Here is a 27419-nt window from a genome sequence, read left to right as displayed (position 1 = left end):
ATCATGCTCTGCACCTTTTCTTTAGGTCACTTAAAATCAATATTTGGATAAAGATATATCAACTAGATCAAATCTATAATTATAACTATAATTATAATTATTATAATTCTTATAATTATAATTATAAGAAATACTTATATGCAAATAATTTCTGTACTTGTTATTGAGCACACTATTCATGAGGCTTCATATTTCAAATAACGCTTTTGATAAAGGGAGTTTAGTGATGGGGGACATAAAACAAAACAAAAGGCTGTGGGTAAATCTTGCCAAGTGGAGGCCAATACAGCAACTAAATTAGCCCTTGTGGCTAGGATATTTGGTTTCAATACACTGCTTTAATTTTCCTGTTTGTATCCTGTGCATATGTTTCTTACAAAGCTGTTTCTGAAACTTCCTGGAAATATATCTTTTTTTTTTAACAACAAAGTACTCTATGATAGCATATAACAGTAGCCCTTTCTGAAGTGTAAAAAACATATTTTGAATTAGGCACTAAAAACTTAAATGTTTGGTTAAATTCAAATATCGATGTTTAATGTTCCCAGTGCAGAGTCAACTACATTTGACACACACTGCAAAATAATAAGAGTTTGACTGTATCCATCATGGCAAATTTCTACTTCACAAAATAAGTTTGTTCCATGGACATTTTGTTCCTTCATAACTCATAAGATATTCTTTATAGCCATGTTATTTAACAGATCCCTCCAGCTTTCTCTGAGAAGGTACTGTAATTTATTTCCCTGACACTTGCAGATTGATGGCCTGGTCTATGAGTGGGAAAGGAGGGGGAGGCTAACTGATTGGCAGCAGCCAGGATGGTGCCTCCATATTTCAAGAGGTGAAAGAGACATGGTAACAGCCTCTAGCTCTAGTCCTGTCTCGGGTCCATATATGAATTGGGAGGATTTTGCAGAGGCTGATGCTCTCAAATCAACCAGGTGGAACTCTTCAACTAATAAGTTGGTGATCCCCACTCTAAGGCTTTAGAAAGGAGTCTCAAATATTTACTTTGACAACATGAATAATGTAGTGACTAAAAGAAAATTATTTTTCTTGGTAAGGCCAAATTAAAAAAAAAATCAGGCTTCATTTTCAGTCTAATGATATTGCTGCATTATAAAGTCAGGATAGAATTTGGAGCAATGGTTGGAATCGTGCTTCTGCCTTGCTTACACTAGCTTCCTAATCTGGTTAATCACATTTCTTCACGGGGTATGTGGGAGTGAGAAAAACAAAGCAAAAATAACCCTCCTATCAGTCTGGTCAGGCTCTGATAACAGAGTATCATAGACTAGGTGGTTTAACAATAAATGTATATTTCCCACAGTTCTGGAGGCTGGAAATTCTCAGATCAAGGCGACAGTAGATCCCATTCTGAGAGCTCTCTTCCTAGCTTGAAGATCGCCACTTTCTTGCAATGTTCTCCATGGCAGAGAGAAACAGTAAGAGCTAATTCTTAGGGCTATCTTCTTACAAGAACACTAATCCTATCATATATCATGGTTGCACCCTTATGATCTAGTTTAACCTTAATTAGTCCATAGTGACCCTATCTCTGAATATAATAATATTAGGAGTTGGGACTTCAATACACACACTTTAGAAGGACACACTTCAGTCCAAAGTAACCACCCAGACCATAAGAAATCTGTTATGTGCATTTTTAGGAGGCAAATCAAAGGAATGAAAGGTGAGTTTGACATAAAGCTTTTCAAAGGCCATCCTTGAACTAGAAATATTGTCATTATCTAGAAGCTTGTTAAAGACACAGAATCTCAAGCCCCGCCTATACCACCAATTCAAAAATCTGCATTTTAACAAGATCCCCAGATGATTCCTCTACACATTAAAGTTTGAAAAGTCAGAGAATTCATAATAAAAACAAGAGTCAATTATGCCCATTGTGTTGGCACCTCTTCCATAACTGGAATTGGCAAAATTATATATTATAACAATGTTAATATTCTCAGGAAAAACGATCAGATAATTCATTAGTATTATTTCTGCTATTGTAGATAAAAGTAATCTATAGACTGAATTTCAAACATTGACTTTTTGTGAATATAGTCTGCAATAGATCACTAGAGTACTTGCCCAGAAAATTTAGGAAAAAACCCTCTATGCCTGGCCATAAACTAAAACCTTAGTTAATTGTACTATTAGCTTTAAAACATCCTGTTCACCTTTTATAAGTGCTTTGTGGTTAAAAATGACATTATTTTTGAAATAAATAACACTTTAAGCATATATTTTCTATAACACAGGGAGTGTGACATTACTTATAATAGAAATTTCAATTATGTAGCATTTCAAAGCAACTTTTAAAAATTTATTCCATAGTGTCAAAAATGTAGAAATATGCCCACAAAGCTTAATATTTTGGCATGCTCCTAGAAAAGTGTTTAGTAAATCAAAAGCCCTTCTTATAGCTGACATTTATAGGTCCTTATATATATTTCCTTAATATTCTGCCTACACACTAAAATGGATGAAATATGTAAGAGAATACAACTTTTTCTGCCAATGAGAAATAAAAGATACACCCAACTATCACTTTTAAAAATATCAAAATAAAGAGATCACTGAAAACATCAATAGATGTCTTTTAGATTTTAGTTTGAGGTGAATGGCAAATAAAAGTGGCATATTTCTCATATAATAATTAGTAAGAATTTGAAGAAATATATTTTAATGTTAGTATACATTCTGGGTTATAGCCCAATATTCAAATTTATGCTTGAATTCTTAATGAATGGTTCATGGAAAATAGCAATGTAGATTAGTAAGGGTATGACTTGCATAATTATTAATTATTAGCCAAACTTCAACAAGTATACAGTCCATGTTGGTAACTGTGACTTTTTGTATATTTGACTATATTTTTGTTTGGTTTGTTTTGCATTGGAGCTACAGTGTAAAGCTATGGTGATTTGTATTCATAAGAACTGTAAAGAATATTACAGTGTGATACAGTATTAATACTGTGTTAGATCTCCTAGGTTATTTATAATATAGCTTGAAGTAGGCAGGTATTTTTGGAAGGGCCCATTGAGTCATTGAGCAATAGAGCCATGTGGGGAGGAGGCATCAACATATCATCATATACTTCTGGGGATTGTACAGCACAGGGCAGAAGTGTGATTATTTCATGGAAACCACACCCCACTGAGCTGCCTTATTGCTGTTATAAAAAATCTTTATTATAGGAAGCTCTTTTGTGCCGTAAGAAGATGAATTCCACACTTTAGAATGTTAAACAGCAGTTTCAGCAGAGTTCTGTAGTTCACACAGATTAATCTACCCCTTTGGAATATTCATGATTCAGTCAGAATGCTCTCTAAGTCTAGGCAATTTTACCACTATAAAATAAACTAGGTACAATCTGATGAGGCAGTCTGTGCCTAGAAAATGCCTTCATTAATTTTTTTAAAGTATTTTATGGATTCTGTTACTATCAAAGAACATCTCTCTATGAAAGTTGACTCAATCCCACTAAAGCTAAATTAGTATTATTGAAAAACCTGGTACTTGAGGAAAACAGGATAAAACCAAAAGATTATGAGGCAAAGTGCATTGACAATGCAAATCAAAGGCACACAGTTTAATTATAATTGTGTATTAACTGAAGAACTAGGGATTATAAATGATGTGTCTCTGGTGAAAGGTTTGGCTGAGTACATTACATATTCATTAGCTTTCCATTTTTATTCACTAAATGTCCAGTCCTCTCTTCTACACACCTGGCATTGTGCCTCCACGACAGGACAGGAATGAATAACTTGAATTCAGAATACCATGTTTATATATATTCAAAGGAAACAAAACTATTAAAAGTATTTCTACTAATTTATTTGCATTTGATTTGCAGACTGTTGGTTTTGTATGTCAGAACATTCTAAAGTGACTAGTCTAATCTAATCAAAGATTAGATTTGGAAAAGGTTGAAAGAAAAGCTACGAATGGGGGCAAGAAATATCTCTGTTCTGGCTCAGAGGGTCTAACAGTCTACTTCAGAGTGAAATTTGGGAATTTATACCAAGACATTACTAATGATTGAGGATACATGCATTAATTATTTTATTTATATTTAATCATGACAAAACGCAACTCATTTAAACTGGCTTACCCAACTTATTAAATTCATTAACAGCTACTTTAACAGCTACGACAGTTAAAATTTCTGAGTATTTACTGACTTATGTTTTCTAAAAAAAATGACATTATTTTATAGCATAACAATTTAGGGGAATTCATGAGATCTTTTTTAACCTAAAAGGTTGTTATTCTTCATGGTAAAATAACAATAGTAGGATTTAAATTAGTATATTTGCTAGTTGTTAATCCCTGTGTAGTAGCTATGATAGTATCTATGAACTGAAATTTCCCAGATATTGTTTTTCCTAGGGAAGGTCACGATTAAGATAATGAATCTTCTTGATATGAAATACATACTTTCATAATCTTATTGTAAGACAACAAAAGAAGAAAAAAGTTGGACCAAGGTAGAGATCTATAAAACTCTTCTAAATGCTTATATTTCTTTTATGTTTGTAATTAGCTTATCTGATTTATTTATATGTCAGCTTTAGTGAACAGTAAATATGTCATAAGAAACAACCACAGAGAAATCACCTGACCAGGTAAAGGAAAGCACACGCTGAACTAGCATTTGTACTCTTATCAAAGACATTAAGAAATACGAAGCACACTCGGTTCCCTGTACCATTTATCCCTAGGGGATCCGCTTCCCTGCACATCACCCAATGCTCTCAGTGTCCTGTGCCCAGTGTGGTGCTCACGACAAACCAGAGCCCTTATTGGCATATCACTTAGCTCAGCAACTTATGGTGAGAAGTCATCTTCCTGTTTAGGTGATAGAACAATTAAGATAGATTCTGATATTTGAATTGTTTTCATGAAAGGAAGACAGAAAAAAAGGACAGCCTTTATGAAAATCAACAGACAATTCTGTCCTGCGAATGCAAATTACGAGAGGAGAAGAAAGCACTGGAAGATTTTAATTGTGACTATATTCTAGACAAAGACGATTACCTTGGGTGTTTAGGAAAGTCACCATATAGCAATCCACTGCTGTGCCTCACCCAGACTTGCCATCTTAACATGAGCATGAACACCTCCTCTCCTTCACAGGGTCAGACAGCAGCAGGCATTCCTGACATTTCCCTCTACCTCAGGGGCTTGTTGCTGAGAAAAATTTATGGTTCCCTCTTCTGAAATTCTAGGATCCTACCCTACATAGGAAAATGATAAGCCAGTTGGGTGAAATTTATCTAGGTCTAAAAATGAATTGACATTAGCTCTCCAGGACATTATATGCATTTTAATGGCTTCTTTATATGAGATAATCAACATGGAGGAAGAATACTGGTCATTTCAGGTACCTAAAACGCTGTGTTTGGGGATTAGGAGATACCTTGAGACAAATGTAGCAGACAGCAGTCTGTTTCTCTGTCAAAGAGGTAGTCTCATGAGGAAATGCTTATTGGCCTTGGTTCAAAGCTATGATTTGGATGAAAAATCTATTAACAGGCTTTCAGGCAATTTTTACTTTTACTTAGACCCATCTACTTGCTACCAATATATCACTTTTGGAATCCCCAGCTGTCTCAAAAGAGTCACCTTTGCTTTACTATTTTTACTATTATTATTTGGCTCACAAATATTTACTCTTACATTATTGACGATACCAAATGAACCAGGGTGATAAAAATCAGCAGAAGGAGTTAAGTGGGAAGTGAGGGAATGGAGGTGAGGGAATTGAATAAGAAGGGAGGTAAAAATGAAAAAAAAAAAAAAAAAAAACCTGTCAAAGATGAGAGAACACACTATAATCCCAAGGTTTAGGGGAGTAGTTAGATCTTGGATTTTGGTTGAGGCACTTGGAATGAGCCACAGTCTTCCCATCTATGGAGATAATAAGAACAGAACAGCTAAACTGTAAACACTATAATGGACATAATCTCTTCATCTATGCTGTTTATCAGTATGTCCTCAAAGTATGGATATCATATTTTAGACGTATTAGATGTATCATATTTTAGACACTTGATAAATGTTTAATGACTTAAAGATACTTTTCCCATCCAGATGAGGATTGCACTATCTTTCCAGTTTGAATTGAAAGCTACACCAAATGATAAATATATCTTAATTTTCCCTCCAAGATACTAAAAGGCGACTTCATTTGACAGTAAGAGAAACTTGAGCCTCTTGCTTTACTTCAGATTTTATTTTTGCTTTATTTCAGATTTATACAGATCTTTTTGTTGTTTTTCCAAAGTAGCGTCATCATAATTTCCTTCTACTTTTATAATACTTTTATGGCATGCTTCCTTGCATACTTAACAGGCTTTTTAGTAAATTTTTCTATTCCTATTTTTGTATATGTCACAACCCCTCTAAGACTGGGTTTATGTAGTGGGGTCAGTGGTAGCATTTGCTTGGCATGGGAGGAGACCGAATTTGGGGGTTATTTAATTTTCCCTCCAATGTGAAAATTAAATCCTCCGTCCCTAGGCTGAAACTATACATCTCATCAGAAATCTCATTGACTCTCTGTCCCTAGTTTCCCCCTAGTGATTTGGCTTTCAGCCTCTCTTGGTAATTTAAAATCATCTGCATCTCTTTGATACTTATTCCTTCAAGAGATGGAGGCTTTAGTGTGGGCTGAACTTGTGGACTTCCTTCTAATGAATAAAGCACAAAAGATCATGTGTGACCTTGGGGGAAATAGGTCATAAAAACATACTATGATTTCTTTCTTGGTCATTCTCTTTCTCTTGAGTAATTGCTCTGGGAGAGGGTAGCTTACTAATGGAGAAATCCACGTGATGAGAAAAAGGCCTCCTGCCAATAGCTGTGTGAATAAGACATCTTGGTAGTGGATCCTGCAGTCCTAGCCAATACCTGATTGCAACCTAGTGAGAGACTGAGTCAGAACTATCCACCCTAGTTATTCTCAAATTCTAGGCCATGAAATAATGAGATAATATTTGGGTATAATTCATTACTCAGTGTTGGATAATTAATGCCATATTTTTTTGAGCATTTCTGTTTCTGTAGTGGGAGAATGTAGGCTGTCTAAATCACATAATTTGGTCACGCTGATTGAACTTTCTGGGCACAACAGATTACACAGTAAAATGTGCAAATCATAAATACATAGCTGAATTATTTTTACATATATTTGTATAAATATATGCCTATATTTCTATGCTTATATGTTTGCTCAGTTGTTTAAATAATTTCCATTCATACAACACTGAATGCTTAAAAGAAGAAGTTGATAATCATAGTATTGAATTCAATTACATATGATATAATCATGTTTCTTTCAAAGTGGCACTGGGAAGTTCCCAGATGAAATAAACATCAAGAAAATATTTAAACTCATTCTTATTTCTAAACATATACAACTGAATTGTTTAATTACACCTACATATACATATGTGTGTGTGTATGTCTGTAGATATTTAGAGTATGTGTGTATACCAGCTACATAACCTTTCAAAAGTTACTTGATCATCAGTTCCATGACTGACTACTATATTACCACATAATTGAGTTACTATGAAAATTCAATGTTATAATGTGTCTCAAATGCCTAACAGAGCAACCTGTTCATAGATATCACTCATAAAGTATAAATCTCCCTTTTCTTACCTTTCCTTTTTGTTTCTTGCATGTGTGCTAAGTTGTTTCAGCCACGTCTAATTCTTTGTGACTCCATGGACTGTAGTCCACCAGGCTCCTCTATCCATGGGATGCTCCAGGCAAGGACACTGGAGTGGGTTGCCATGTCTTCCTCTAAGAGATCTTCCCAACCCAAGGATTGAAATCCACATCTCTTACATCTCCCGCATTGGCAGGCAAGTTCTTTACCACTAGTGCCACCTGAGGAGCTCCTTTTATAATTAATGTGTTAATTATAGTTAATTAACCTGACTTGCTCCTTAGAAAAAAAAGCTAGACAGCATATTAAAAAAGCTAGACAGCAAATTAAAAAAAAAAAAAAGCTAGACAGCATATTAAAAAGAAGAGACATTACTTTGCCTCCAAAGGTCCGTCTAGTCAAAGCTATGGTTTTTCCAGTAGTCATGTAGGGATGTGAGAGTTGGACCCTAAAGAAAGCTAAGTGCTTAAGAATTGATGCTTTTGAACTGTGGTGTTGTAGAAGACTTGAGAGTCCCTTGGACTCCAGGACATCAAACCAGTCAATCCTGAAGGGTATCAGTCCTGAATAGACATTGGAAGGACTGATGTTGAAGTTCCAATACTTTGGCTACCTGATGTGAAGAACTGACTCATTAGAAAAGACCCTGATGCTGGGAAAGATTGAAGGCAGGAGGAGAAATGGGCAACAGAGGATGAGATGGTTGGATGGCATCACCAAATCGATGGAATTGAGTTTGAGCAAGCTCTGAGGTTTGGTGATGGACAGGGAAGCCTGGCGTGCTGCAGTCCACGTGGTTGCAAAGAGTCCAACACAACTGAGTGACTGAACTGAGCTGAACCTGACATTACTAATCAAAAAGAAAGAGTTCTATTATGCTGTCTCCACAAACAGTATATGAAAAGCATACAAAGAGAAGATAGTTTTATATGTGTACATTATCACCCATGCTTTTTCAGGAGAGAGCATGAAAGGTTTTATCTTTAAATGCAATACTGTTGTTTAATCACATGCATATCATTCCTTCTTGATAGAAATGATTCTGTAATGTAAATGGTCAACCCTAGGAGTAAAATGTTAACAAGGACTGGGTTTTTCCCCTATAATACTCATATCCCACACAACTGTTCCAATAGAATTATACCACATTTCATTTCTATACTCTTGGTTTAATTGCAACAATTTTTTTAAAAAATTGACAATATTCAATTTGAAGGGGCTATCTTTTTTTTTTTTTAATTATGCTTACTTAAATTGGATAAAACAAAGAAATAGCCTATAACTGATAGCTTATAGTCGTGACTCTTTTTTGCATTTCAAGCAAGTGTCTCTCTGATTTAAGCCAAAGATAAATTATTGGAAGGCTACTGAGGGATCAGATATTTACTGGAGATAGGAGACCATGTAAGATGAGAATAGGAAGAACAGCAATGGCTCAGAGAAGAAAGTCTGGTCAGCTTATTCCTGCTATGACAAGTAATCCGTAATCTTTTCTTCTGCTACTGCATCTCCCACCCAAATGCAAAGGCCAGCGAATCTATATTTGATCTGCTAGGCTTAGGTCATGTGTCCCCTCTTGGCTGTACCAGAATAGTGAGAAAAAGAATATGACTCCTTTGGCTATTATCATGGTTTGCAAACACCTAGGTTTACTCATATACCAAAATTAAACCTGGCAGAGAGAAGCAATTCCCCCAAAGTACCTGACACTACATTAAGAGAGACAGAGATAGGTAGGCAGGCCAAAAAAAAATGACTTAAGTCTTTAACTTGTCATGTCTTGACTGATTCATTTGAAAGGAAGAGAAGTTACACATGCCAATAAGGTTACAGAAATGAGAGGAAGCATGAGATGCGGGGGCAGATTTTTATAATTATATTAATATTGATACCTCATGTTTGGTTAAAACACTGATAATAACATTAACTATGAAAATAAGAGACATTTGAATTAAGATAACTAGGATGGAGAACAATTAGAAAATTTTAGAATCTTTGAGATTTAGTTTATTAAAAAATGTGCTTCTAAATAAAAATATTATTCAAGCAACAATAATATATTTATCTATGTTGCATGTTAAATCATAATTAACTAAGGGATGCTATAATCAGCTGGCTAAAAATACTAAAGGGATAAATCTGTATCTTTTCTTTTAAAAAAGATTCTGATTAGGGAAATTTAGCTTGAGATTACCATCTTTTGTTGGATAATCTAATTAAAAAGAACCCACTTCCAAACAGCTTAATCTTGTGAGCTAAGGCAAACAGATGTTTATCACTTTGTACTGTTCAGCCCCAAATGTGAATACTTCAAAAAGCCAATCTCACACTTGCTTAACCTACTAGGAGAGGTGAAACTTGAAAATCCTATCTCCTAGATTCTTATCAATGAGGTAGGTGGTGGTGATCTAACAAGCTAAGGGACATAGTTTAAATGCCTGGTTTTCTAGTTTTTTTTTTTTTTTTTGGTGACAGACTTATTCTCTACTCTCTGTTACATACAGGAGAGAGAATGAGTAAAAAAGATGGTTTCAGTAAAAATGTTAATGAAATGTACTTAAATACACAAAAAGAATTCTACCCCTCACCCGCTCCCAACTTAACCCCAAAGTATACTGTACTCTCTGGCTGGAAGAGTCAAATTAGCAATGCAATACATTTTCATGAATGACTACTTAGAGTATATTATTGATGACAAAGTAGATTTTGTATGTATCGAGGAATCTGACAAATAGAACTCCTGAGAAGTGATACAATAAATAGTAGAAGGAGGTGCTTAAAACATTTGTATTTTAGTATTTGTATATTCAAACTATGTATTTTACTTAATATATTTATATATACAAATTATACAATTATATATAATTAAAATAGCAAGGCTTCCCATCTAAGTACTACTTAGCATTTTGAAAATTATCTAGTTTCCCAAACAATAATTATCTATACAGTACATACAATTAGTTGTGTACCCAAGTTGGATATTTTATTTATTCTCTATATCATTTTTGTTACTTGCTATCTCTGTTAATAAAGTTTAGAGAAGAATAATAGTATGAAACTTAAATGAATATCTGAAAGTATTTCCCTTTTCTGATAATCAGGCCATTACCACTCTCTTTTGTCATGGTGTCTGTCAAAAAAAATGGTGATATGCAGAATAACGTGACTGTCCAAAGACACATCTGCTTTTTGTTATTTCACATTCTTTACAATTTTATTTCACACTTTTTCAAAAAAGTATATTTCCCCAGCAATGTCATTATTTACCTATATTTTATTGTACAGTAGGACAAAAGTTGCTCTGTAGAATACATAGATTGAAGACCCTTTTGTGTGCTGAGCTTGAAAAACTACGTTCTCTAGCACATAGAATGCATTATGGCAACTTATCCTTTAAGCTACTGAAAAGCGTTTCTAGTTGAGTTGCACAAAATCAACTATTAAGGATAATTTGTGGAACAACAACTGTTGTCTTTGAATCACACGAGATGAGAACTATCAAGTATTAGAACACTCAAATACTAAAGAACTATTAATCTTTTGCTATGTGCCATCATCACAAACACTTCCATTCAAGCCAGTACAGTCAGTTCAGTTCAGTTGTTCAGTCGTGTCCGACTCTTTGCAAGCCCACGGACTGCAGCATGCCAGGCCTCCCTGTCCATCACCAATTCCTGGAGTTTACTCAAACTCATGTCCATCGAGTTTGTGATGCCATCCAACCACCTCATCCTGTGTCATCCCCTTCTCCTTATACCTTCAATCTTTTCCAGCATCAGGGTCTTTTCAAATGAGTCAGTTCTTCACATCAGATGGCCAAAGTGTTGGAGTTTTAGCTTCAGCATCAGTCCTTCCAATGAATATTCAGGTCTAATTTCCTTTAGGATGGATTGGTTGGATCTCCTTTCAGTCCAAGGGACTCTCAAGAGTCTTCTCCAACACCACAGTTCAAAAGCATCAATTCTTCAGCACTCAGCTTTCTTTATAGTCCAACTCTCACTTCCATACATGACTACTGCAAAAACCATAGCCTTGACTTGATGACCTTTGTTGGCAAAGTAATGTCTCTGCTTTTTAATATGCTATCTAGACTGGTCATACATTTTCTTCCAAGGAGTAGGTGTCTTTTAATTTAATGGCTGCAATCACCAACTGCTGTGATTTTGGAGCCCCCCAAAATAAAGTCTGCCACTGTTTCTATTCTTTCTCCATTTATTTGTCATGAAGTGATGGGGACAGATGGCATGATCTTAGTTTTCTGAATGTTGAGTTTTAAGCCAACTTTTTTCACTCTCCTCTTTCACTTTCATCATGAGGCTCTTTAGTTCTTCTTCACTTTCTGCCATAAGGGTGGTGTCATCTGTATATCTGAGGTTATTGATATTTTTCCTGGCAAACTTGATTCCAGCTTATGCTTCATCCAGCCCAGCATTTCTCATAATGTACTCTGCATATAATTTAAATAAGCAGGGTGACAATATACAGCCTTGATGGATTCCTTTCCCTATGTGGAAACAGTCTGTTATTCCATGTCCAGTTCTAACTGTTGCTTCTTGACCTGGATACATATTTCTCAAGAGGCAAATCAGGTAGTCTGGTATTCCCATCTCTTTAAGAATTTTCCATGGTTTATTGTTCCACTCAAGCCAACAATATTCTAATATCTAACTTATAAAATCTAGTTCAATGTTATTAATGTCTAACTGATTTTACTATTACAGAGATTACAATTACAGGTTTCTATCAATTGTCAAAAGATCACTGTGGTAAAATATGAGACAGTTTGCTACTTTTTGACATTTATTCTGGAAGTTTCATAATGCAAGGTCTTTCTAAACAAACATAGACACACTAACCAATGAATTGCATTATTAATATGTGTAACTTTGTATTTTCATAAAGCCCTTTGTATAGTTTTAAATATTTATCATCAATATTCAGTTGCCTTTTGGTATCTGGAGAGGATTGATTCCAGAAGTCCCCACAGATACCAAAATCCACAGATGCTCAAGTCCCATATATAAAGCAATGCAGTATAAGCAATACAGTTGGCACTCAGAATCTGAAAATATCCATCAACCAAAATGAATCTTTAATTTCTTTCTATATACAGCCCCTAATTTCTCTGCCTGGAATGCCCCTGCTTTAACTTTTCATGGCCACATCCTCTCCAGTTTAAAGCCCAACTCAAAACATGTCTCTTTTAGGAAGTCTATTCTCCAGCTTGAAGTCAACCCTATTGATTCTTAAATCCCACACAATCATAGTTCTCCATCACTGGTTAAAAATACAGAGGTCAGGGATGCATTGTGGATCTTCCTAATCACAGTCAATGAGGACAGCTAAACTTTTACAAGTATCCAAAGTAATGCGTATATACACTGAAATTTGAGAACCACGGTTCCATTTTATTTGCATCTCTATCTCACTTATTCCTCTTTATTTTGCAATTATTTATATTATTTCATGGTATCCGGTACTACCACTTCATGGCAAGTAGATGGGGAAACAATGGAAACAGTGAGAGACTTTATTTTCTTGGGCTCCATAATCACTGCAGATGGTAACTGCAAGAAAAGCTATGACAAACCTAGACATCATATTAAAAAGCAGAGACAGTACTTTTCCTCCAAAGTTCCATATTGTCAAAGCTATGGTTTTTCTAGTAGTCATATATGGATGTGAAAGAAAGATGAGTGCTGAAGAATTAAGGCTTTTGAACTGTGGTGTTGGTGAAGACTCTTGAGAGTCCCTTGGACTACAGGGAGATCAAACTAGTCCATCCTAAAGGAAATCAGTCCTGAATATTCATTGGAACGACTGATGCTGAAGCTGAAACTCCAATACTTTGGCCACCTGATGTGAAGGACCAACTCATTGGAAAATACTCTGATGCTAGGAAAGACTGAAGGCAGGAGGAAGAAGAAGGGGACAACAGAGGATGAGATGGTTGGATGGATCACCAAGTTAATGGACATGAGTTTGGGCAAGCTCAGAGAGTTGGTGATGGACAGGGAAGCCTGGTGTGCTGCAGTGCATGGGTTCACAAAGAGTTGGACACAACTGAGTGACTGAACTGAACTGATATTATCTCTCTTTGACCTCCTGTTAAAGACAGTTCTTGAGGGTGGGCAGTGTCTTCATTATTATCTTTATAGCCTTTGTGGGACACAGTAGGTGTTGAGTAAAGGTTGAATATATGGTGGAATGAATGAGCTCGAGTGATTTTTTTTTTTTAACACATTGAAGTTACATTTCATAACATTTTAAATTATCTTTTTAAAAATGATCTTACAAGTTGCCTCAAATTTTCTAACAATAAGGCAACAGCCAGTAAGAACTGGAGGAGACTGATATTAGTTAATATCCAGCTGATGGTCAATGCCACTAATATTTGAATTTGATTCTATACACAGGATAACAGATAGAGCTAATCTTATGTTAATCTTAGATTATTAGTGGTTATATGGTGATCTGTGTTGAGGAAGATTCTGAGGCTGTACAGATTCAGTATCAAATAGTCCTGTTCACCGTTGAAGTCATGGCCTGTATACTGGGAATGTTCCATCCCTTATCATCTTTAAAATATAATAGTGACCTTTGGGTGTTGTAAATTAAAACATACAATTCCTTCAGATATCACAAATTAAATGACTTCAGGGACCATGGAAAATTAATATAAGTGAGTAAAACAGCTCAGGTGGGGGCTAGGCTAATGGAAGAGAAATTCTAAAGTGAAAACACTGGCTTAAAACTCAACATACAAAAAATGAAGATCATGGCATCTGGTCCCATCACTTCATGGCAAATAGATGGGAAGCAATGACAGGCTTTATTTTCTTAGGTTTCAAAATGACTATAGACAGTGACTGCAGCCATGACATTGAAAGACTGGCTCCTTGGAAGAAAAATAATGGCAAACTTAGACAGCTTATTAAATAGCAGAGACATTACTTTGCTTCCAAAGGTCCATGCAGTCAAAGCTATGGTTTTTCCAGTAGTCATGTATGAATGTGAGAGCTGCACAATAAAAAAGGCTGAGTGCCAAAGAACTGATGTCTTTGAACTGTGGTGCTGTAGAAGACTCTTGAGAGTCCCTTGGACAGCAAGATCAACCTAAAGGAATCAATCCTTAAGGAAATCAACCCTGAAAATTCATTGGAAGGACTGATGGTGAAGCTGAAGCTCCAATACTTTGGCTACCTGGTGTGAAGAGCAGACTCATTGGAAAAGACCCTGATGCTGGGAAAGATTAAAGGCAGGAGGAGAAGGGGTGGCAGAGGATGAGCTGGTTGGATGGCATAACCAACTCCATGGACATGAGTTTGAGCAAGCTCTGGAGATGGTGAAGGACAGGGAAGCCTGCCGTACTGCAGTCCATGGGGTCACAAAGAGTTGGACATGACTGAGCGACTGAACAACAACAATATGAAGCACTCAGCCCTGGATGGCCTGAGAGAAAGTGAAAATGAAAGCCACTCAGTTGTGTCTGACTCTGCAACCCCCTGGACTTCTCCAGGCCAGAATACTGGAGGGGGTAGCCTTTCCCTTCTCCAGGGGATCATACCAACCCAGGGATCAAACCCTACATTTCAGGAGGATTCCTTACCAGCTGAGCCACAGGGAAAGCCCAAGAATAGTGGAATGGGTAGCCTATTCCTTCTCTAGCATATCTTCCCAATCCAGGAATCAAACCAGGGTCTCCTGCATTACAGGCAGATTTTTTACCAATTGAGCTATCAGGATGGCCTATTATATCACAAATCCACAGATTCCACATTATCAGATCACGGGAATCCCATAGAAAGATTTCTGTGAGTAAATTTCCTGATTTCCAAATTGATTGACTACCAATTTAGTTTTCAAAAAATATTGTTCAGGTCAAAGAAAAAATAGTCTGCCTATCACACTTCATAAAATTACTTGGAGTGCCTTTCTGTCTCTGCCTACCTCTAGTTCTCTCTTCTCTTCCCTGAATTGTCCTAATTTAATGATTAGAATCAATTTTTAAAATTTATTTTCTGTTTCTGGTCTTACGTTTAGATCTTTAATCCATTTTGAGTTTATTTTTGTGTATGGTGTTAGAAAGTGTTCTAGTTTCATTCTTTTATAAGTGGTTGACCAGATTTCCCAGCACCACTTGTTAAAGAGATTGTCTTTAATTCATTGTATATTCTTGGCTCCTTTGTCAAAGATAAGGTGTCCATATGTGTGTGGATTTATCTCTGGGCTTTCTATTTTGTTCCATTGATCTATATTTCTGTCTTTGTGCCAGTACCATACTGTCTTGATAACTGTGGCTTTGTAGTAGAGCCTGAAGTCAGGTAGGTTGATTCCTCCAGTTCCATTCTTCTTTCTCAAGATCACTTTGGCTATTCGAGGTTTTCTGTATTTCCATACAAATTGTGAAATTATTTGTTCTAGCTCTGTGAAGAATATTGTTGGTAGCTTGATAGGGATTGCATTGAATCTATAAATTGCTTTGGGTAGTATACTCATTTTCACTATATTGATTCTTCCAATTCATGAACATGGTATATTTCTCCATCTATTAGTGTCCTCTTTGATTTCTTTCACCAGTGTTTTATAGTTTTCTATATATAGGTCTTTAGTTTCTTTAGGTAGATATATTCCTAAGTATTTTATTCTTTCCGTTGCAATGGTGAATGGAATTGTTTCCTTAATTTCTCTTTCTGTTTTCTCATTATTAGTGTATAGGAATGCAAGGGATTTCTGTGTGTTGATTTTATATCCTGCAACTTTACTATAGTCATTGATTAGTTCTAGTAATTTATAGTGGAGTCTTTAGGGTTTTCTATGTAGAGGATCATGTCATCTGCAAATAGTGAGAGTTTTACTTCTTCTTTTCCAATTTGGATTGCTTTTATTTCTTTTTCTGCTCTGATTGCTGTGGCCAAAACTTCCAAAACTCTGTTGAATAGTAATGGTGAAAGTGGGCACCCTTGTCTTGTTCCTGACTTTAGAGGAAATGCTTTCAATTTTTCACCATTGAGGATAATGTTTGCTGTGGGTTTGTCATATATAGCTAGAGGAGAACATAGGCAAAACACTCTCTGACATACATCACAGCAGGATCCTCTATGACCCACCTCCCAGAATATTGGAAATAAAAGCAAAAATAAACAAATGGGACCTAATTAACCTTAAAAGCTTCTGCACATCAAAGGAAACTATTAGCAAGGTGAAAAGACAGCCTTCAGAATGGGAGAAAATAATAGCAAATGAAGCAACTGACAAACAACTAATCTCAAAAATATACAAGCAACTCCTACAGCTCAACTCCAGAAAAATAAATGACCCAATCAAAAAATGGGCCAAAGAACTAAACAGACATTTCTCCAGAGAAGACATACAGAGGGCTAACAAACACATGAAAAGATGCTCAACATCACTCATTATCAGAGAAATGCAAATCAAAACCACTATGAGGTACCATTTCACACCAGTCAGAATGGCTGCAATCCAAAAGTCTACAAATAATAAATGCTGGAGAGGGTGTGGAGAAAAGGGAACCCTCTTACACTGTTGGTGGGAATGCAAACTAGTACAGCCACTATGAAGAACAGTGTGGAGATTCCTTAAAAAACTGGAAATAGAAGTGCCTTATGATCCAGCAATCCCACTGCTGGGCATACACACTGAGGAAACCAGAAGGGAAAGAGACACGTGTACCCCAATGTTCATCGCAGCACTGTTTATAATAGCCAGGACATGGAAGCAACCTAGATGTCCATCAGCAGATGAATGGATAAGAAAGCCTTGGTACATATACACAATGGAGTATTACTCAGCCATTAAAAAGAAAACATTTGAATCAGTTCTAATGAGGTGGATGAAACTGGAGCCTATTATACAGAGTGAAGTAAGCCAGAAGGAAAAACACCAATACAGTATAATAACACATATATATGGAATTTAGAAAGATGGTAACAATAACCCTGTGTACGAGACAGCAAAAGAGATACTGATGTATAGAACAGTCTTATGGACTCTGTGGGAGAGGGAGAGGGTGGGAAGATTTGGGAGAATGGCATTGAAACATGTAAAATATCATGTATGAAATGAGATGCCAGTCCAGGTTCGATGCACAATACTGGATGCTTGGGGCTAGTGCACTGGGACGACCCAGAGGGATGGTATGGGGAGGGAGGAGGGAGGAGGTTTCAGGATGGGGAACACATGTATACCTGTGGTGGATTCATTTTGATATTTGGCAAAACTAATACAATTATGTAAAGTTTAAAAATAAAATTAAATTAAAAAAATAAAGCTCAATATTCAGAAAACTAAAAAAAAAAAAAATTTATTTTCTGTATTCTTCATAGAGAGGGCCTCCATTGTGGTCTTCTGTCACTGCCTTTGTCCCAGAAAAGGCAAATTCAAAGAGCCCTCTGTTGCATTTTTTGTTTGAAGGTCATGAATTTACACAGAACTTCTTAGGGTAAAGGAATGAACTAGGAGCATCATCAGAAAGGATCAAATATTCTTTTAAACTCCATAGTCTCAGGTAATTGAATTATAGTTCTTATGCATTTAAAGCACTTTTTGTCTCAATAAAAATGGATAAACAAATAGGCAGAAATTGAGCAAAACATGAAAAAAAGTCTAAATGTTCTATATTCACTTTAAGTATTATTTGAACAACTATAGTTCAGTTAAGTGAAATCATTTTTATCATGACCAATAAAGGCAAAAACCTGCATGCCTTGCAACTTGCCTCTTCTCAGAAGAACTCCCGAGCACACTGTTAACAGCTGTATAAACAGATTCTGCAATACATGGTCACAGTGCTAAGTTGACAGCCTTACAATTACAGAAAGCTCTAGGGCATTGGTCAAAAGTGTGTGCATGTGTATCTTCATATTTGTCTCTTCCCTGGAGGGTTGTTTTCACCCATCACATATTAGTGCTAATAGAGCTTTCTGACCCAAAAGTAAGAACACCTCACCTGTGAAGGGGTGTATGTGTTGCTTGAATGGTTTGCATATAAATACTAATACCTATCCAACCTTATTTAGCCCAGTAAATCTCTCAGAGGGTATAACTCAGCCATTTTGACCACAAGCGGCTATAATTAGGTCAGATGAGGAATGCAAACCCTCTGCCATGAATCATGTTTCTCAACTTCCAGATTTTAACAAATACTCCCAACTGACTGAAGGTTAACATACATGACCCAGTGTCTCTTCAAACAGCAGGTGGAGACATGATATTCATTTTTCTTGAGTTTATTTAAAGTCTAATATGCACTGAGCTGGTAACATGATTTGCATTTCAAAATCAGAAAATAAGGCCTGTCTCTTGGGTTGGCTCACGAACCTCTGGGATTTGGGAATTCCTCATTTAGGGAAATGTGATGCCTGGAAAATCCCATGGAGAGAGTTGCCTGGCAGGCTACAGTTCGTGGGATCTCAACAAGTCAGACATGACTGAGAGCATGCACACACACACCCAAAACTTAAAAAAAAAAAAAAAAAAAGCAAAAGCAACATTAACAATAACAACAACAAACACATAATTGGCAATAAAGCAAGTCCCCAAATGATCATCATCCAGTGCATTCTGATGCAGCAGCCTTGTAAAAAAGTCTGTCTATCCATCTATCTAAGTCACTGATTTTTATTTTTGGATCACATATCAATTCCAACTCAGGAAAACAAGAGAGAACTCAGCCTTCCTGTTCAGGAAGTGAGGATCAATTTAAGAGTGAACAGCACTGAAATTGATCTCCTCTATTGCCTCACCATGTCTAAAGACCTCTGATATCCTATTTCATCTCATATAGTATTTGTGATAGGAAAAGGAAGAAATTCAGGATCAGGAGGTCGAAGTGCCAGATTTGGGGTTGAGGGCTGAGATGTGGAGCCCTGAAACAGGGATGTTGCCAATCATGGATTCCAGGGTTATGATTCCATTTCAGATCCATATCAGGAAGCCCACTGAGCATTTCCCTGAGAGGGATGAACACCTGAATCTAGTAGCATGTAAAAGGACCCCCCAGTGACTCCCTATTACCCACAAGGTAAAAACATTTTTTCCATGGTGTAAAGTTCTCTCGTGGCTTGACTTTTGCCTACTTTCCTAGCAATATCTGCCCCCCATCCTAATACATGTTTACACATCCCCAGGTGTGAACAGCTACTTGCTAGCAATTTCACAGCTCTATGGTTTGATGTATGCTATTACTGTGTGTGTGTGCTAGGTCACTTCAGTTGTGTCTGACTCTTTGCAAAACTACGGACTGTAGCCCACCAGGCTCCTCTGTCTGGTAAGTATATTGGAGTGGGTTGCCATGTCCTCCTCCAGAGCATCTTCCTGATCCAGAGATCGAACATGCATCTCCTATGACTCCTGCATTGCAGGCAGATTCTTTACTCTGAGCCACTGGGGAAGCCCCACACTATTCCTGCTTTATGGTAACTCTTTTTCTTCCTTCTTCATTTTGAGAATCAGTTCAGTTCAGTTCGTGATTCAGTTCAGAATCAATCGCTCAGTCGTGTCCGACTCTTTGCAACCCTATGAATAGCAGCACGCCAGGCCTCCATGTCCATCACCAACTCCCGGAGTCTACCCAAACCCATGTCCATAGAGTTGGTGATGCCATCCAACCATTTCATCCTCTGTCGTCCCCTTCTCCTCCTGCCCTCAATCTTTCCCAGCATCAGGGTCTTTTCAAATGAGTCAGCTCTTTGCATCAGGTGGCCAAAGTATTGGAGTTTCAGCTTCAACATCAGTCCCTCCAATGAATACCCAGGACTGATCTCCTTTAGGATGGACTGGTTGGATCTCCTTGCAGTCCAAGGGATTCTCAAGAGTCTTCTCCAACACCACAGTTCAAAAGCATCAATTCTTCGGCCCTCAGCCTTCTTTATAGAATGGCCTCTATTAATTTTCAAGAGCTAACTTGAGGACCTGTTTCTCTGTGAACTAAACAGTGGGTGAATGCATTTTCTTTTGGGAAAATATTATGTCTTGAGTATTCTGTTGTTATAGATTTTCTCACACCATATTGCTATATTTATTTTTCTTGTCTTCCTCCACACAGGGCTGAGCTCTTTGAGGTAAGAAGGGTGCCTTATTCATCTACATCTCAAGAAAAAGAATAATAGGGTACTGCATACATTTTAAATGCTCAAAAAGTAATTGTTGGATAAAGTGTTTTTAAAAATAGATAGTTTGAGAGACTTCTCCAGAAATATTGTTTATCACGTCTTTGGAATACCTCAGATCTAGATGTTGCTACAGTCTCAACCATGACTAGAGCCACTTTGATGCTATTTCATTGTCTTCTTTTCCCCAATGAAATACAATGTTCTATAGAGAATGTCTTCACGAGAAACCATTAATCTAACTTGTCTGTTGCCTTCACAAGCTGTACAATGCCATTCACCCTCTACTTATGGACAGAGGAGCCTGGTAGACTACAGTCCATGGGGTCACAAAGGGTTGGACATGACTGAGCGACTTCACTTTCACTTTTATCTTAGCAGCTAATTTTGCTATGGGAGTCCTTGCTTCTTAGGGGCCCTATCATTAAAAAAAAGAAGGGCATAAAAACAAATCTGAAAATCATTTGGAAATTAAATTTAAAAACATTCCACAAAAATAAGAATATTTGGAACAATATGCCTATCAAATAAGACCAGATTTAGGGAATAGAAGAAAAGTAAAAGAACTTTGAAATTTCTAAAAAGAACTATCACAAAATTTGCAAAGTAAGGCCAAGAGAGTTTCAGGAATGTCCAGCTGCAACATCTGAGAACTCATACTTGTTTTAATTTTTGAAGTACATACTCACTTATTGGTATTTAGATGTGCTTTCTCCCAGGACAAATGCTCTCAGAGAGTCAAAGACATGACATTTGATTTTTCCCCTAAGGATCTAAGGTATCTATGACTTCTGTGAGCTTTCAGTATAAGCTTTCACATTTTAATTGAAAATTTAAATCTTCTTCATTGACTACTTTTTAAAATTCTAAGTTGCCAACATTGAGTCTGGGAATTATTGATGAAATGTTATTTTATTCATTAATACACAATAATTACTCTTACTAAAATTAGTTACACACAAATTTCACATTCATTATCTATTTTAATGGATCATATTTTTGAGCTTGATTGCATGTGTTTTGGGGGAAAAAAAGGGTAGGTATATACCCTTATTTATTTCCTTACTTAAATCCCTCTCAAACTGCTTCAGTTTGAGTGGTTTTTGATATGTTTGAAATTTCATTTGGGTTTACAGTCTACTGGAGTAAATTCCAATTTATGCCGAAGCAATAAGAAATTATTTGAATAATTCTGAATGAGGAACTGCAATCTTAATAGTTCTCTTTCCTTTTAGTGAAATGGTCTTAGTTGTACTGAGGTTCAGTGATTGATAGAATTCATGCTATACTTGTTTTTCAGGACTGCCAAAACAAATTAGCACAAATTTGGTGACTTTGAACAAAAGAAATGAGATTGGTTGTAGAAATAAATTCATTTAGTGAGGAACTCTGTATTGCTGCTTTTTGTTTGCTTATTTTCTGTCTTTTTGTTTGCTACCTAACAAAGTATTGCAGTTCTATTTATAATAAATTGAATTATTTGTAGATAGATATATTTTTAACATGTAAGGATGGCCAAATGGAAGATTCTTTTTCATTTCTGAATTATCTGTCAGTTTATATAACTTTCGATAGTGAAAGGATAGAATCTCAAAGATGAAGAGTATTTGGAGTTGGTTTCAATAACATTCATGATGAACATCTGGAAGTCTTAGAAGTGATTTAGGAGAAATATCAGCACATGTTTCTTGTTGGATAAATCTCAATGGAAGAGGCATACAAACATTTGAAAATAATTCACTTCTTTTTATAACAGTCTTATAAAACCTGCACACTCTTACACCGTTCACTCTTCGTTCATGTATACAGGTCCTAAATTTGAATTCCTCTATCTGTAGACTCTGCAGCTACCAAATATTCTCAACAATATAATATCTCCACTTTCCATGGCTGTTAGAATGTTTCTGATTTATTGCTGTTTTATATCTACTATACAATATTCATTACTTAGAAACTGGTTGTAAAACTCTGACAGAGATCTCTTTCTGATGCTTCCATGATATATATAAGCTTTCCTGGCTCCATAAAGAAGAAAATTCAAGGAGGTAACTAACAACTGCACTAAGCACAATAAATAAACAGAGCTCAAGTCAAATATAGACGAGATTTTGCTGTATGCAAACAGACATGGGAGAAAAACAATGAACATCTATAGTTCAGTGCCATTGGAGCATTCATTTGCTTTTCAGTTTTCAAGGAGAATACAACTGTATTTGCTTTGATTACAATGATGATTTTGTTTAAATTTTGATCTCAGTTTGCTGACTTCATCTATATCAATCATTTTTCTTAAAAGCCATTTGCCTTTTAAGCTGACCAGAAAATACTCAATTTTTAATGCCTACTTATAAACTCAACTGAAGAGAGGTAAGGATAATGAAAATATCTTTGTATATCCAAAGGATTACTATCTATTTTCAATAAAATGACAGTGATCCAACCTGAAAGTGATCTCACTGGCTCTGAAAACTCACAATGTGATTCTAACAAAGAGAAGGTATGTAACATGAGACAACTATCTCTCCTGTCTTGCAAGCGGTCATATAAAAGGAGTGGTTGGACCATATTCTCCTAGCACTGATAGGTTTATAAAGAGAATGCAGGATAATTAGTCTGAAGGGAATTAGGCTGGCACAAATAATAATTAGTCTGGCACGAATACTGAAAAACATTGTAAACCACCACCAAGTTACAGGTTTGTAATAGGGGAAACATGATGGTAAAATGTAAGCCAGTTGTCTACTATTAGAAGAAAAATAGCCATGAGGGCATAGACTTTGTTCAATTGCTCCTGACTATAAACCCTGTACCTAGAACAATCCTTGGCTTATGAAAGACGTGCTCAAAATATTTTGCTAAATTAACATTTAAAGGTGTTACCCATGTGAGTAATGAGACATACATATTTACTCTACAGTGAAAGCTATTGCTTTGGGCAGAAGGTAGACTATTTCTAGAAAATAGTTCAGTCTGCTATTAAAGGTCTTTTTTTTTTTTTTAATTGCACTTTGCTTTATTGTGTGTGTGTGTGTGTGTGTGTGTGTGTTTACTACAATATTGTAGCGGCTTTGCCATACATCAACATGAATCCGCCACGGGTGTACATGTGTTCCCCATCCTGAACCCCGCTCCCACCTCCCTCCGCATACCATCCCTCTGGTCATCCCAGTGCACCAGCCCCAAGCATCCTGTATCAGGCATCAAACCTGGATATTATACATGTTTTGATGCCATTCTCCCAAATCATCCCACCCTCTCCCTCTCCCACAGAGCCCAAAAGACTGTTCTATACATCAGTGTCTCTTTTGCTGTCTTGAATACAGGGTTATTGTTACCATCTTTCTAAATTCCATATATATGCGTTAGTATACTGTATTGGTATTTTTCTTTCTGGCTTACTTCACTCTGTATAATAGGCTCCAGTTTCATCCACCTCATTAGAACTGATTCAAATGTATTCTTTTTAATGGCTGAGTAATACTCCATTGTGTATATGTACCACCGATTTCTTATCCATTCACCTGCTGATGGAAATCCAGGTTGCTTCCATGTCCTGGCTATTATAAACAGTGCTGTGATGAACATTGGGGTACATGTGTCTCTTTCAATTCTGGTTTCCTCGGTGTGTATGCCCAGTAGTGGGATTGCTGGGTCATAAGGCACTTCTATTTCCAGTTTTTTAAGGAATCTCCACACTGTTCTCCATAGTGGCTGTATTAGTTTGCATTCCCACCAACAGTGTAAGAGGGTTCCCTTTTCTCCACATCCTTTCCAGCATTTATTGCTTGTAGACTTTTGCATCGCAGCCATTCTGACTGGTGTGAAATGGTACCTCATTGTGGTTTTGATTTGCATTTCTCTGATGACTGATGTTGAGCATCTTTTCATGTGTTTGTTAGCCATCTGTATGTCTTCTTTGGAGAAATGTCTGTTTAGTTCTTTGGCCCATTTTTTGATTGGGTCGTTTATTTTTCTGGAATTGAGCTGCAGGAGTTGCTTATATATTTTTGAGATTAGTTCTTTGTCCGTTGCTTCATTTGCTATTATTTTCTCCCATTCTGAAGGCTATCTTTTCACCTTGCTTATAGTTTCCTTTGTTGTGCAGAAGCTTTTAAGTTTAATTAGGTCCCATTTGTTTATTTTTGGTTTTATTTTCAATATTCTGGGAGGTGGGTCATAGAAGATCCTGCTGTGATTTGTTAGAAAAACTAACACCCTGCTTATCTGGCCCAAACTTTCTCTGTTGGTCTGCAGTCTTCTATTTGACTCCATGCTTCAGAGAGCTAGACCAAACCTCTGTTTCAATGACCTCTGTACCTAAGCTTCCAGGAAGGTGGGTCAATGACTTTAGTCTTTAAACTGCTGAGCCTCTCTCTCCCCACGCGTCCTCGTGTGAGTGACACCATCTTTAAACCCTGCATGGCAATCCCTGACACACCGCCATGATGCCCAGGGAAGACGGGGCAACCTGGAAGTCCAGCTACTTCCTTAAGATCATCCAACTTCTGGATGATTATCCAAAATGCTTCTTTAAGCAGACAACATGGGCTACAAGCAGATGCAGCAGATCCGCATGTCCCTCCGCGGGAAGGCTATGGTGCTGATGGGCAAGAACACGATGATGCACAAGGCAATCCGAGGGCATCTGGAAAACAACCCAGCTTTGGAGAAACTGTTGCCTTACATCTGGGGGAACGTGGACTTCGTGTTCACCAAGGAGGACCTCACTGAGATCAGGGACATACTGCTGGCCAACAAGATGCCAGCTGTCGCCTGTGCTGGTGCCATAGTGCCATGTGAAGTCACTGTGCTGGCCCAGAACGCTGGTCTGGGGCCCAACTAGACCTCCTTCTTCCAGGCTGTAGGCATTACCACTAAGATCTCCAGGGGCACCATTGAATCCTGAGCAATGTGCAGCTGATTAAGACCGGAGACAAGGTGGGCGCCAGCGAAGCCACGCTGCTGAACATGCTGAATATCTCCCCCTTCTCCTTCAGGCTGGTCATCCAGCAAGTGTTTGACAATGGGAGCATCTACAACCCTGCAGTGCTTGACACCACAGAGGAAACTCTGCATTCCCGCTTCCTGGAGGGTGTCCGCAATGTTCCCAGCCTATGCCTGCAGATTGGTTACCTGACTGTTGCATCTGTACCCCATTCTATCATCAATGGGTACAAGTGGGTCCTGGCTTTGTCTGTGGAGACTGATTACACCTTCCCACTTGCTGAAAAGGTCAAGGCCTTCTTGGCTGATCCATCTGCATTTGTGGCTGCTGCCACCACCGCAACCCCGGCCAAGGTTGAAGCAAAGGAAGTGTCGGAGGAGTCGGACGAGGATATGGGATTTGGTCTCTTTGACTAATCACCAAAAAGCAGCCAACCTGGCCAGCATTATTTGTGAAATGAGAAAATAAAGGCTTACTTATCTTAAAATAAATAATAAATAAAATAAACTGCTGAGCCTTAAAAAGGTTCTTGCCAGGAGCAAAGTCCCTCAAGGCAAGAACACAACTGCCTTGAACTTTAAAACATGGAAACTTACATTACCACATGTAAACTAGATAGCCAGTGGGAATTTGCTGTATGACTCAGGGAACTCAAACTGGGGCTCTGTAACAACCTAGAGGGGTGGAATGGGGAGGGAGGTGGGATGGAGGTTCAAGAGGAAGGGGATATATGTATACCAATTGCACTCATCTCACACGCTAGTAAAGTAATGCTCAAAATTCTCCAAGCCAGGCTTCAGCAATATGTGAACCGTGAATTTCCTGATGTTCAAGCTGCTTTTAGAAAAGGCAGAGGAACCAGAGATCAAATTGCCAACATCTGCTGGATCATAGAAAAAGCAAGAGAGTTCCAGTAAAACATTTTTTCTGCTTTATTGACTATGCCAAGGCCTTTGACTACGTAAATCACAATAAACTGTGGAAAATTCTGAAAGAGATGGGAATACCAGACCACCTGATCTGCCTCTTGAGAAATTTGTATGCAGGTCAGGAAGCAACAGTTAGAACTGGACATGGAACAGCAGACTGGTTCCAAATACGAAAAGGAGTTCGTCAAGGGTGTATATTGTCACCCTGTTTATTTAACTTATATGCAGAGTACATCATGAGAAACACTGGACTGGAATAAACAGAAGCTGGAATCAAGATTGCCGGGAGAAATATCAATAACCTCAGATATGCAGATGACATCACCCTTATGGCATAAAGTGAAGAGGAACTCAAAAGCCTCTTGATGAAAGTGAAAGTGGAGAGTGAAAAAGTTGGCTTAAAGCTCAACATTCAGAAAACGAAGATCATGGCATCCGGTCCCATCACTTCATGGGAAATAGATGGGTAAACAGTGGAAACAGTGTCAGACTTTATTTTTCTGGGCTCCAAAATCACTACAGATGGTGACTGTAGCCATGAAATTAAAAGATACTCCTTGGAAGGAAAGTTATGACCAACCTAGATAGCATATTGAAAAGCAGAGACATTACTTTGCCAACAAAGGTTCGTCTAGTCAAGGCTATGGTTTTTCCTGTGGTCATGTATGGATGTGAGAGTTGGACTGTGAAGAAGGCTGAGCGCCGAAGAATTGGTG

The 27419-nt window shown here is 37.3% G+C and overlaps 1 protein-coding gene and 1 pseudogene across 2 annotated transcripts in view; one reads left to right on the top strand and one right to left on the bottom strand.

Annotated features, from left to right (window-relative positions):
• Nucleotides 1-27419, bottom strand: part of PTPRD (protein tyrosine phosphatase receptor type D) — a 2533682-nt gene that overhangs the window by 972844 nt on the left and 1533419 nt on the right. The window lies entirely within an intron of this gene.
• Nucleotides 25241-26258, top strand: LOC147366905 (large ribosomal subunit protein uL10 pseudogene; annotated as a pseudogene).

The sequence above is a fragment of the Bos grunniens genome, chromosome 8 (genome assembly GCF_055505025.1).
Source record: "Bos grunniens cultivar Pamir isolate PY7600 chromosome 8, Bosgru_T2T1.0, whole genome shotgun sequence".
In the NCBI taxonomy this organism is placed as follows: Eukaryota; Metazoa; Chordata; class Mammalia; order Artiodactyla; family Bovidae; genus Bos; species Bos grunniens.
The sequence above is the reverse complement of the archived record's forward strand: the minus strand, read 5'-3'. Positions and strand labels throughout refer to the sequence as shown.